Below are 11,453 nucleotides of genomic sequence, written 5' to 3' on the forward strand. Positions count from 1 at the left end.
GCGGGGGGCGGGGGGGGGGGGGGGGGGGGGCGGCGCGCGAAGGGCGGGGCTGCGTCTCAATTGGTCAGTTTTGGGCCTGCGCGCAAGAGATCAGTGAGGTCAATGCCAGTCCGTCTGTCCCGTTCTTTTGGCGGTGTCTTCCCTGACACTGTTGCGAACTGTCCGGTAAGAGACCAAACTGGTGAGATTTAGGTCCAGTTGCTCGACTTCCCGGCCGCATCCACCACCCAATGTGCGGCCCCTGTACCGATTCCCTGGTCATTCTCTTCCCGCCCAATCCCAGCCTGAAAATAGGGTTGTCCCTGAGACACACTTGCTCTCTTCCTCTCAGCCTTCCCTCCTTTGATTCCTCAGGGCAACCTCAGGGCCTAGGGTAAAGACCCAGTCAACTAAGAGCCTCTCTGTTCTCAGGGATGTTCCCCTCCCCTCGGGGCATCCCTCTGCCCCTGGTCATGCCCTGCTCCCCTTCATGCTGTCCCTTTGTAACATTCCTCTCTGTCATCACCCACATCCTGATGCCCCGTTCGTTTGGCTCCCTCTTTCTTTTCTTTCTTTTTTTTTTTTTTAAGATTTTATTTATTTGACAGACAGAGGTCACAAGTAGGCACAGAAGCAGGCTTCCTGCTGAGCAGAGAGCTCGATGCGGGGCTGGATCCCAGGACCTTGGGATTGATGAAGTCCCAGAACCTAAGTCAGGTTCGGTGGGGTGAGGTTCGGAGCTGACGACTAAAGAAAGAATTCTTAAGACATCTTTGGTGCAAAATGGTGGTTTATTAAAGCACGGGGACAGGACCTGTGGGCAGGAAGAGCTGCTGCCCCGGGTTGTGAGGAGTGGTTGGTTATATACACAGGAGTTGGGTAGGTGAGGACAAAGGGGTGTTCAGAAGGGCTATTGGGGCAAAGAATACTATCAGGATATTGAAGGTTTAGTTGCTATCAAGTATAGACAATTGGAAGTCTGGTGGAATGTTACATTCCTGCTATCAAGCATCCTTGTTAGTGAGATTTAGGTTTAGAAGAAATTTAACTTTATTTACTTTTCCTTCTACCTCCGCCTCCGGTTTTTTATGGAGGGGAGGGTGACATTAGGGCTTGAGGAACTGAGTTCTGTGTCTTTGGAAATTGGGCTATTGATAAGGTAACTTCTTTGTTGTAATCTTGAGGACATTTGCAAACCAAGGGAGACTCCTGTCTTGCAGGATTGTGATCTCAGCAAGTTAACTATTTATCATTTTATGGCAGTCAGGGGTGCCTGAGGAATGCTACACATATGGAGGGGAGCGGATGAAGGGGGGGGGGGCAAGGCGCCAGCTTTTGCTTTGTCCTCAGCCAGCCTCCTGCTCCCTCATCAGGATCATGACCTGAGCCAAAGGCAGAGGTTTTAACCCACTGAGCCACCAAGGTGCCCCTCGGCTCCCTCTTTCTAACAACTCTTCATCCACACCTCTTGGGGACCTCCAAAGCAGGGACCCCACAGCCTTCCTTGAGTTCTACCAGGCTGCTTCTTCCCCAGCTTACCCAGGACTATAAACTCTCACCCTCAAACACATGTCTGTTGCTCCATGCTCTCTCTTATCTACTTTCCTGGTATACCCCCCAACAAAGGACACACTGTGCATCCTCCATAACTGTATGTCCTCTCTCCTCTACCTCCAGTAGCCTTCCACAATCACCAGCACCCACTCTTCTCATGATATTCAGTTGATGAAGTCTTAGAATATAAGTGAGGTTCAGTGGGGTCCAGAGCCGACAACCAAGAAAGAATTCCTGAGACATCTTTCTTGCAAAATGGTGTTTATTGGGAGGTTGGGGGAACCAGGTGGTGGGTATTAGAGAGGGCACGGATTGCATGGAGCACTGGCTGTGGTGCAAAAACAAGGAATACTGTTATGCTGAAAAAATTTTTTTAAATGGTGTTTATTAAAGCATGGGCACAGGACCCGTCAGCAGAAAGACCTGCTGCCCCAGGACTGTGAGGAATGGTCCATTATTTGCTTGCAAGTTGGGAGGGGGTTAGGGATGGTGTAAGTCTCTGAGGAATTTTGGAAGCAAGGTTTCCAGGACCTTGAGGGGCTAGCTATTGTTGGGAAAAAGGTTATACGTTGAGAAAACCTTTGTCGTGAGATGCTTTAGTTGTACATCAGTGGGCTATATGCTTGGCAATGATTGTCAACACCTATCTTGTAGGGTTTAGAGATAAAGGAAGTTTCCAAAGGAATTGTTAAAGTAGACTCATAGACTTATAGGATCCTTGTTGGGGGTAGGGGTTGGTCAGGCTATGATTGCCCTCTACCCTTAGCAAAATGTTAAGGTGGAGGCATTTGAGTCCCTAGAGGAATGTCACTCTGCCTGTTTTAAGGGCTTGTCAGTGCGTAAGGAAATTTAATAACTTTTCTTCTGCCTCTGTTTCCCACATCACAATGATTATTCATTGAGAAAAAAGAAGGGACCAAATAGGAACTCTTAGCACTTACTAGCAACACTGGACCTGTATTTGCATTCTCTGCTGCCTCTCTGGAGGCAGAGACGTGAACCCAGTTGAGGCAAGGCCCTTCACTTGGATCCCATGCCTATCTTCTGGAGGACACGTAGGACTTTGCAATGATCATTCTTTTGTCTCGAATTGCTGTGTTCCCATTTTTTTTCTGGGTCATTTAGTTATCTATAAATATGCTCATATTTCTCACCCTTTCTAAAAAATGAAGTAAAACAAAGCCATCTCTGATCTCATATACTTTCAAGGTACTGACACATTTCTCTGACGCTCTAAACAGCAAATCTATCTCCTCTTGTTCTATAACCATTTTCCTTGCTAACCATTTCAATTGTGCTTCTGCCAGCCTGCCCCACAAAAAAAAAAAAACACCTATTTTTTTTAAAGTCACTGATGACATTCATATTGCCAAAATCCTATGATGGTGCTGTCATCCTCAACTTATTGCATCTCTCAGATGCCTTTGGTACATTTCACAATTGTTTCTTTTTTGAAACTGTTCCTCCCTCCCTACCTCCTTCGCTTCCTTTATTTCATTTTAATTTTTGGATATTTGACAATACACTCTCTGGGTGTTTTTCCTCCAACCCAAATGGCCATTCTGCTACTTGTCAGTATTTAGTAACTTACTCTTCCCTTTAAACTGGCTTTTAGTTTAAACAGGGCCCTTCTCATGCTACACTCTCTTCATGGGTTGTTTCATTATTTTGGCCAGCAGAAAACAGAACATGTACATGATGGGACCTCCCACAGGCCTAGCTCCTGCATCACCCTGTGCCCTGAGATCCAGATGTGTCTGTATGTTTGTTGGATGGCCTGAAAGAACCATAAACTTCACGTGCCCCAAGCACACCTCTTCATGTCTTGCATCCTGTCGGTCTCCCCCGCAGTCCAGCAACAAGTCCTCTAGATCCGATCTTCAGACTATATTGTGTATGCACCCCCTTCTGTGCTTATCTACTGCTACTATTTCAATAGCCACACAATCCCACCAGCTCTTGCCTTCACCACAATAACTTTGGCCTACTTCTGTTCTTGGAACATGCCAAACTTATTCTCTCATCAGGACATTGGTCATCACGGTGCTCTTTGCCTGGGTGAGTCCAGGCCAGGATCTTTACGTAGTTGGTTCCTTCTCAACGGTAGGGTTTCTGCTCCATCGCTGCCTTCTCAGAGAGGCTGTGCCTGACCACTCTGTGTAGTAAATTGTTCCTGACCTAGGACCTGGGCTATTTTCTTCCTAACACTTCCCACACTAACTTCTTCATGCATTGGTTGGTTGGTGGATTGGTATTGTCTTGCTCCCCAGGTAAGTACCAAATGAGCAGCTTTTATAAGAGTACAAAAAACCTATTAAGACAGGTTCCTTTAATGTTGTTGAATGCTAAGTAAGTCACCTTAGACCTGTCATTGCTTCCTTGCAGACTGACATGGGGGTAAGGTGGCAGCACAGGAGGTTTTATCAGAGAATATCACTTTAACTGCAATTTTTAATTGCAAATCTGCAATGTGTGTATGCCTACAATTCTTGTGTTTGTGTTAAAGACACAAAGAATACTGTGCCCTGCCTTATTTTCCTTCTATATCATTAAATTAGTTCACTGCTACTTAAAATAACATAACCATGATAAATGAGAGGGAGAAAGAGAAGGTGTTAGCCCATTATAAAGTCATCTAGGGTAGGCAGCAGTGCTGCCACGACTTCATCTAGTAATCTCTCTGGCTGCATGACATCAAGCACATTCCTTAGTCTCCCTGGGACTTTATTTCTCCATCTGCACATAGGCAGGCAGTCGAAGTATGTATTTATAGGGTGACTGAGACTGTTCATTCTCAGAACAGGGCAGGAACCAGGAGCTCTCCAAAGAAGTTTGACAGCATCATTGCTTTTCAGTGAGTGACTGCCAGCTAGAGAACTCAGGAGCCTGAGGAAAGCTGCCAGGTGCCAGAGACCCCACATGTCTTGTCTTGATGGGACAAAAATTTTGCCTATACTCCAAGCTTTTCCTGGACTAGTCAGACATGAACATGCTCTCCAGCTTGCCCCATAACTCCTGAAAGACATCACAAGCTTTGGTTAAGTTCATCTCTGCGCTCAACTCTCCTTGATGGTTACCAGGCACTGGTGGGAGCAAATGACAGGAGTGAAGCTGTCTGGACACTGACATTAAAATTGGTGACACAGCATCTCCTAGGACCCTTTTAAAACATGGTGTCTGCCTTTGAACTCCGAGTTTACTTTTATAGATCTTGCCCTGCTGATGAGGGCACAAACATTCATGTTTGGTAATCTCTTCTATTTTATGTTTTTTTTAATCAGTTGGCCAATCTCTTTTTTCAAAGAAAAAGAAGGAGGAGGAGGAGGAGGAGGGGTAGGAAAAGAAGAAGAAAATCCTAAAGCTTTCCCTTTGAGATCTGGACATACTATGGGCAGCCTTGTGAGCATGAAGGTCAAGCAAAAGAAGAATGTTCTGTCCCAGCCTCAGAGGAGAAGAAGACACAGGCAGGAGGTGGCAGATGGAGGGAAAGTTCTCAAGGCTCTGTCTCCCCTCTATGGAAGGGGACAAGAGAGCTACAACAGAGAAGTGGGTGCACGATTTTGCCCCATTTGTGTTTGGGACTCAGAAGAGTTCACTTTGCAGGATGAGCCAGCAGCCTCCTTGGGCAGAAGGATGGCTGAGGTTGAGGAACTTAGCTTTCTGGAGCTGATCTTGGCTCCTGCTGTGCTATAGGCAAGACCCCAGGGGCTGTATTCCCTGAGGGGGAAATGTGGAAAGTGACTGAGTCCACAGCCAGGGACACAGGAAGGAAGCTTAAGTAGGCAAGGGAGTAGGGAACCCTGCCACTGAGGCTGTCGTGTGACAGCCCTGCCCAGAGTGGGGGTGGAGGCTTAGACCAAGATTCAGAGGGGTCTAGAGATGCCAGCAAATGTGAGCTGAGGCTGGGTCAGCCAAACAGCACCAAGTCCTGACCAAGAGGAGAGAGAGGAAAATGCAAGTTTATTCAGCATGCATGGATGGTGGAGGTCAGTCTCACCAGCTGGACCCAGGAGACAAGAGTCCTCCTCCCCTCAGAAACCACCAAGCATACTGTAAGCACCATAAGAATTTCATATTTCTTTCTTCCTCTTCCAGCATCACCGAAGAGACTTGTAAACTATACATACCCCTTCCCCCATCTTGGGAAAAAGTAGTGAAGTGAAGTGGAAATCTGAGAAACTGAGCATTTTCACCAAAACAGACTGGACATTTATTCAAAAGAACCATTCACATGATAGTGAGAACAAAAGACCCTAGTACTTAGCAACAGCTAATAGGAAAGATGGGAGAGAAAGAAAAATTTTAATTAGGCCAAATGACCATGAGTAACAAAACCAGTCAGCATAGCCTGAGGGGGACAAGCTTGCACAAAATTTAGCAAATTTCACAAAATGACATCTGCGACACATTCTGCCATCCTTTTCAGCTGCTGCCACATCCTGAAACTGCTACCAGAAATAGTTGTATCCTGCTTGTCTCTCTGCTCCTGAAGCTTGCAGTTTGGGACCTGAATCTAACCATTCTCAATCTCAATAAAGGGCATAGGACTTGCTGTTTTTGGCTGTTTAATCCTGAACCTAAACCTTCCCTTTTGGAGCCTACTTTCCATTTGTAGCCAAAGGCTGGGTCTTTCTGGTTTACAAAGTGCATGGCAATAAAGCTTTTCCTTGACTGTGACTAATCTTTGCATTCCAGGATATTTTTGTTGTTGTTGGCAATAGCATCTGATTACACATACAAGATTAGACACCAATCCAGTGCGGTTTTGTTTGTTTGTTTGTTTTGTTGTTGTTGTTGTTGGGCTTGGTTTTGTTGTTGTTGTTGTTGTTGTTGTTGTTGTTGTTGTTGTTGTTTTTGCCCCTTATTGTCAAGTCCAGAGCATGGGCATTCATGATGAAGATCACCAGTCAGGGAGAATAAATCAACCAAAATTCCCATGCAGTCTAAGGAGCACAAGTGATCTATCTCACCATATTATCCTCACCCGCTCTTCTGCTGTTCACCCTCCAATGTGTCCATGTTAGAGGGATTGGAACATCCTTGCATTGTCCTCAACTTTAACCCAGAACATTTTACATACAATAAATAGACTTTCAAACCAGAACAGGAAAGAAAAGAAGAGTGGACCAGACACACACACACAGGGTGGAGTAACTCATGAGCATTGTCACTGAGGTGAGCGAGTCCTTCTCAAGTCTGTCATTGCCTCCACAACTGATGGCAGATTCCATTCTCCTTTAACAACACAGACCCAATTTTTCAGGGACTCAGCCTTGGAACTTGGCTTCAGAAAATGGTGTAATAGCGTGTACTGCTGGGGAAAATCACAGAACCACATTTAGAGACACTATGCATTCATAGTCTTCATCCTCTCCTTGGGCTTCAGTGCTGTACAAAATGCTTTCTTTGGGACTCTGGTCCCTTCTCCATTCCTTCTTGAATACATCCCAAGATTACACCTCTCTCTTCGCATCCTCTACCACACATCTATCCCTTCCCTGCTAGCCAAAGTACATTCTCATTCTCAGGGGAGATCCTAGCAGGCAGGGAGAGGGAAGGAGAAGTGCTTCTGTGCTGGAAGGGGATGTGGGATTTCGCTGTCATGGAAACATTCTTCTGCACATCCCCACTGGGTCACTCAGCTCAGGAATCAGCCTAGCTGAAGATCCGGGACAGATGAGAAAGCACTTCTCTTCCTCTTGCTCCCTTTCTGTGGCCAGAGGTTGAGATAAAAACTGAAGTTTGTTGCCAGGGCGTGATTCTCATATCAGATAAATTAGATTTTAAGCTAAAAACTGTAGTCAGATATACAGAAGAACACTACATCATTCTTACAGGGTCTATCCACCAAGAATATCTAACAATTGAAAATATTTATGCCCCCAATACAGGAGCAGCCAACTACATAAAACAACTGTTAACCAAAATAAAGATCATATTGATATGAACACATTAATTGTGTAGGGGATCTTAACATACCACTCTCAGTAATAGACAGATCATCCAAGCAGAAAATTAATCAAGAAATATTTCTGCAAAGAAAACATCCAGATGGCCAACAGACACATGAAAAAGTGCTCCATATCACTCGGCATCAGGGAAATACAAATCAAAACCACAATGAGATATCACCTCACACCAGTCAGAATGGCTAAAATCAACAAGTCAGGAAATGACAGATGCTGGTGAGGATGCAGAGAAAGGGGAACCCTCCTACACTGTTGGTGGGAATGCAAGCTGGTGCAGCCACTCTGGAAAACAGCATGGAGCTTCCTCAAAATGTTGAAAATAGAACTGCCCTATGACCCAGCAATTGCACTACTGGGTATTTACCCTAAAGATACAAACGTAGTGATCCAAAGGGGCACATGCACCCGAATGTTTCTAGCAGCAATGTCCACAATAGCCAAACTATGGAAAGAACCTAGCTGTCCATCAACAGATGAATGGATCAAGAAGATGTGGTATATATACACAATGGAATACTATGCAGCCATCAAAAGAAATGAAATCTTGCCATTTGCGACAACATGGATGGAACTAGAACGTATCATGCTAAGCGAAATAAGTCAGGCAGAGAAAGACAACTATCATATGATCTCCCTGATATGAGGAAGTGGTGATGCAACATGGGGGCTTAAGTGGGTAGGAGAAGAATCAATGAAACAGGATGGGATTGGGAGGGAGACAAACCATGAGTGACTCTTAATCTTACAAAACAAACTGAGGGTTGCTGGGGGGAGGGGTTTGGGAGAAGGGGGGGTGGGGTTATGGACATTGGGGAGGGTATGTGCTTTGGTGAGTGCTGTGAAGTGTGTAAACCTGGTGATTCACAGACCTGTACCCCTGGGGATAAAAATACATGTTTATAAAAAAATAAAAAATTAAAAAAATATAAATTAAAAAAAAAGAAAGAAAATTAATCAAGAAACAAGAGCATTGAATGTCACATTGGACCAGATGAACCTCATAGATATATACAGAACATTCCACCCTAAAACAACAGAATACTGATTCTTCTCAAGCATGTATGGAACTTTCTCCAGAAGAGACCACATACTGGGTCACAAATCAGGGCTCAACCAATAGCAAAAGACTGAGATTATTCCCTGTATATTCTCAGACCACAATGCTTTGAAACTGGAACTCAACCACATGAAAAAAGTTTGGAAGGAATACAAACACTTGGAAGCTAAAGACCATCCTGCTCAAGCATGTTTGGATCAACCAGGAAATTAAAGAAGAACTTAAACAATTCATGGAAACCAATGAGAAGACACATTGGTCCAAAACATATGGGATATGGCAAAGGTGGTCCTAAGGAGGAAAAAGATAGCCATCCAAGCCTCACTCAAAAAAAAGATAGAAAAATGCCGAATACGCCAACTCCCTTTACACCCTAAGGAATCTGAAAATCAACAACAAATTAAGCCAACCCCATGTACAAGAAGGGAAATAATTAAGATTAGAGCAGATATTAATGAGTTAGAAACTAGAGATACAGTAGAACATATCAACGAAACTAGAAACTGGTTCTTTGAAAGAACTAATAAGATCAATAAACCACTGGCCAAACTAATCCCAAAGAAAAGACAGAGGACCCAAATTAATAAAATTATGAATGAAAGGAGAGAGATCACAACTAACACCAAGGAAATAGAAACCATCATCAGAAATTATTATCAACAGTTATATGCCAGTAAGTTAAGCAACCTAGAAGAAATGGATGAACTCCTGGAAACCTATAAACTACCAAGACTGAAACAGGAAGAAATTGACAACCTGAATAGACCAATATCTAGTAATGAGATTGAAGCAGTGAACAAAAACCTCCCAAAGGACAAGAGTCCAGGACTGGTGGATTCCCTGGGGAATATGCATTCCTAGAGACATATAAACTACCAAAACTGAACAGGGAAGAAATAGAAAGCCTGAACAGACCCCTAACCAGTAAGGAGATTGAAGCTGTCATCAAAAATCTCCCCAAAAGGGTCCAGGGCCAGACGGCTTCCCGGGGGAATTCTACCAAACATTTAAAGAAGAATTAATACCCATTCTCCTGAAACAGTTCCAAAAAAACAGAAATGGAAGGAAAACTTCCAAACTCTTTCTATGAAACCAGCATTACCTTGATCCCAAAACCAGGCAAAGACCCCATCAAAAAGCAGAATTTAAGACCAATACCCCTGATGAATATGGATGCCAAGATTCCCAACAAGATCCAAGCAAATAGGATGCAACAGTACATTGAAAGAATTATCCATCATGGCCAGGTGGGATTTATCCCCGGGATGTAAGGGTGATTCAACATTCACAAATCAATCATTGTGATAGAACACATTAATAAGACGAGAGAGAAGAACCACATGATCCTCTCAATTGATGCAGAAAAAGCATTTGACAAAATATAACATCCTTTCCTGATTAAAGCTCTTCAGCATATAGGGATGGAGAGAATAGTCCCCAATTTCATAATATCTATCAATAAGAAACCCATGGTGAATATCATTCTCAATGGGGAAAAGCTGAGAGCCTTCCCCTTGAGATCAGGAACATGACAAGGATGCTCTCTATCGCCACTATTGTTCAACAGAGCATTAGAAGTCCTAGCAAGACCATTCACTTATACCATACACAAAGATAAACATTAAACAGATGAAATATGTCAATATGAGACAGGAATCAATCAAAATCCTAGAGGAAAACATAGGCAGTAACCTCTTTGACATCAGCCACAGCAGCTTATTTTAAGACATGTCTCCAAAGGGAAGGGAAACAAGAGCAAAAATGAACTTTTAGGACTTTGTCAAGTTCAGAAGCTGCTGCACAGCAAAGGAAACAGTCAACAAGACAAAGAGGTAACCCACGGAATGGCAGAGGATATTTGCAAATGACACTGCAAAGGGCTGGTGTCCAAGATCTATAAAGAACTTCTCAAACTCAACACCCAAAAAACAGATAATTAAGTTCAAAAAATGGGCAGAAGACATGAACAGACACTTCTCCTAGGAAGACATACAATGGCTAACAGACACATGAAAAAATGTTCATCATCATTATTAACCATCAGGGAGATTCAAATCAAAACCACAGTGAGAAACCACCTTGCATCAGTTAGAATGGCAAAAACTAACAAGGCAAGGAGCAACAAATGTTGGAGAGGCTGTGGAGAAAGGGGAACCCTCTTGCACTGTTGGTGGGAATGCAAGTTGGTACAGCCACTTTGGGAAACAGTGTGGAGATTCCTCAAACAATTAAAAATAGAGCTACTCGGTGCCCCTGGGTGGCTCAGTGGGTTAAAGACTCTGCCTTCAGCTCAGGTCATGATCCCAAGGTCCTGGGATCGAGCCCCGCACTGGGCTCTCTGCTTGCCAGGGAGCCTGCTTCCTGCCCCCCTCTCTGCCTGCCTCTCTGCATACTTGTGATCTCTGTCTGTCAAATAAATAAAAATCTTAAAAAAATAGAGCTACTCTATAACCCAGCAATTACACTACTGGGTATTTACCCCAAAGATACATATGTAGTGAAAAGAAGGCCCATATGTACCCCCAATGTTCATAGCAGCAATGTCCATGATAGTCAAACTGTGGAAAGAGCTGAGATGCCCTTCAACAGATGAATGGATAAAGAAGATATGGTCCATATATACAATGGAATAGTACTCAGCCATCAGAAAGGATGAATACCCAACTTTTGCATCAACATGAATGGGACCGGAGGAGATTATGCTGAGTGAAACAAGTCAAGCAGAGAAGGTCATCATATGGTTTCACTTACTTGTGGAACATAAGGAATAAGTTGGAGGGCATTAGGAAAAGGAAAGGAAAAGTGAAGGGGGGAAAATTGGAGGGGGAGATGAGCCATGAGACTGTGGATTCTGAAAAACAATCTGAGGGTTTTAGAGGGCAGGGGGTGGGGAG

This window comes from Mustela erminea, chromosome X (genome assembly GCF_009829155.1).
Source record: "Mustela erminea isolate mMusErm1 chromosome X, mMusErm1.Pri, whole genome shotgun sequence".
In the NCBI taxonomy this organism is placed as follows: domain Eukaryota; kingdom Metazoa; phylum Chordata; class Mammalia; order Carnivora; family Mustelidae; genus Mustela; species Mustela erminea.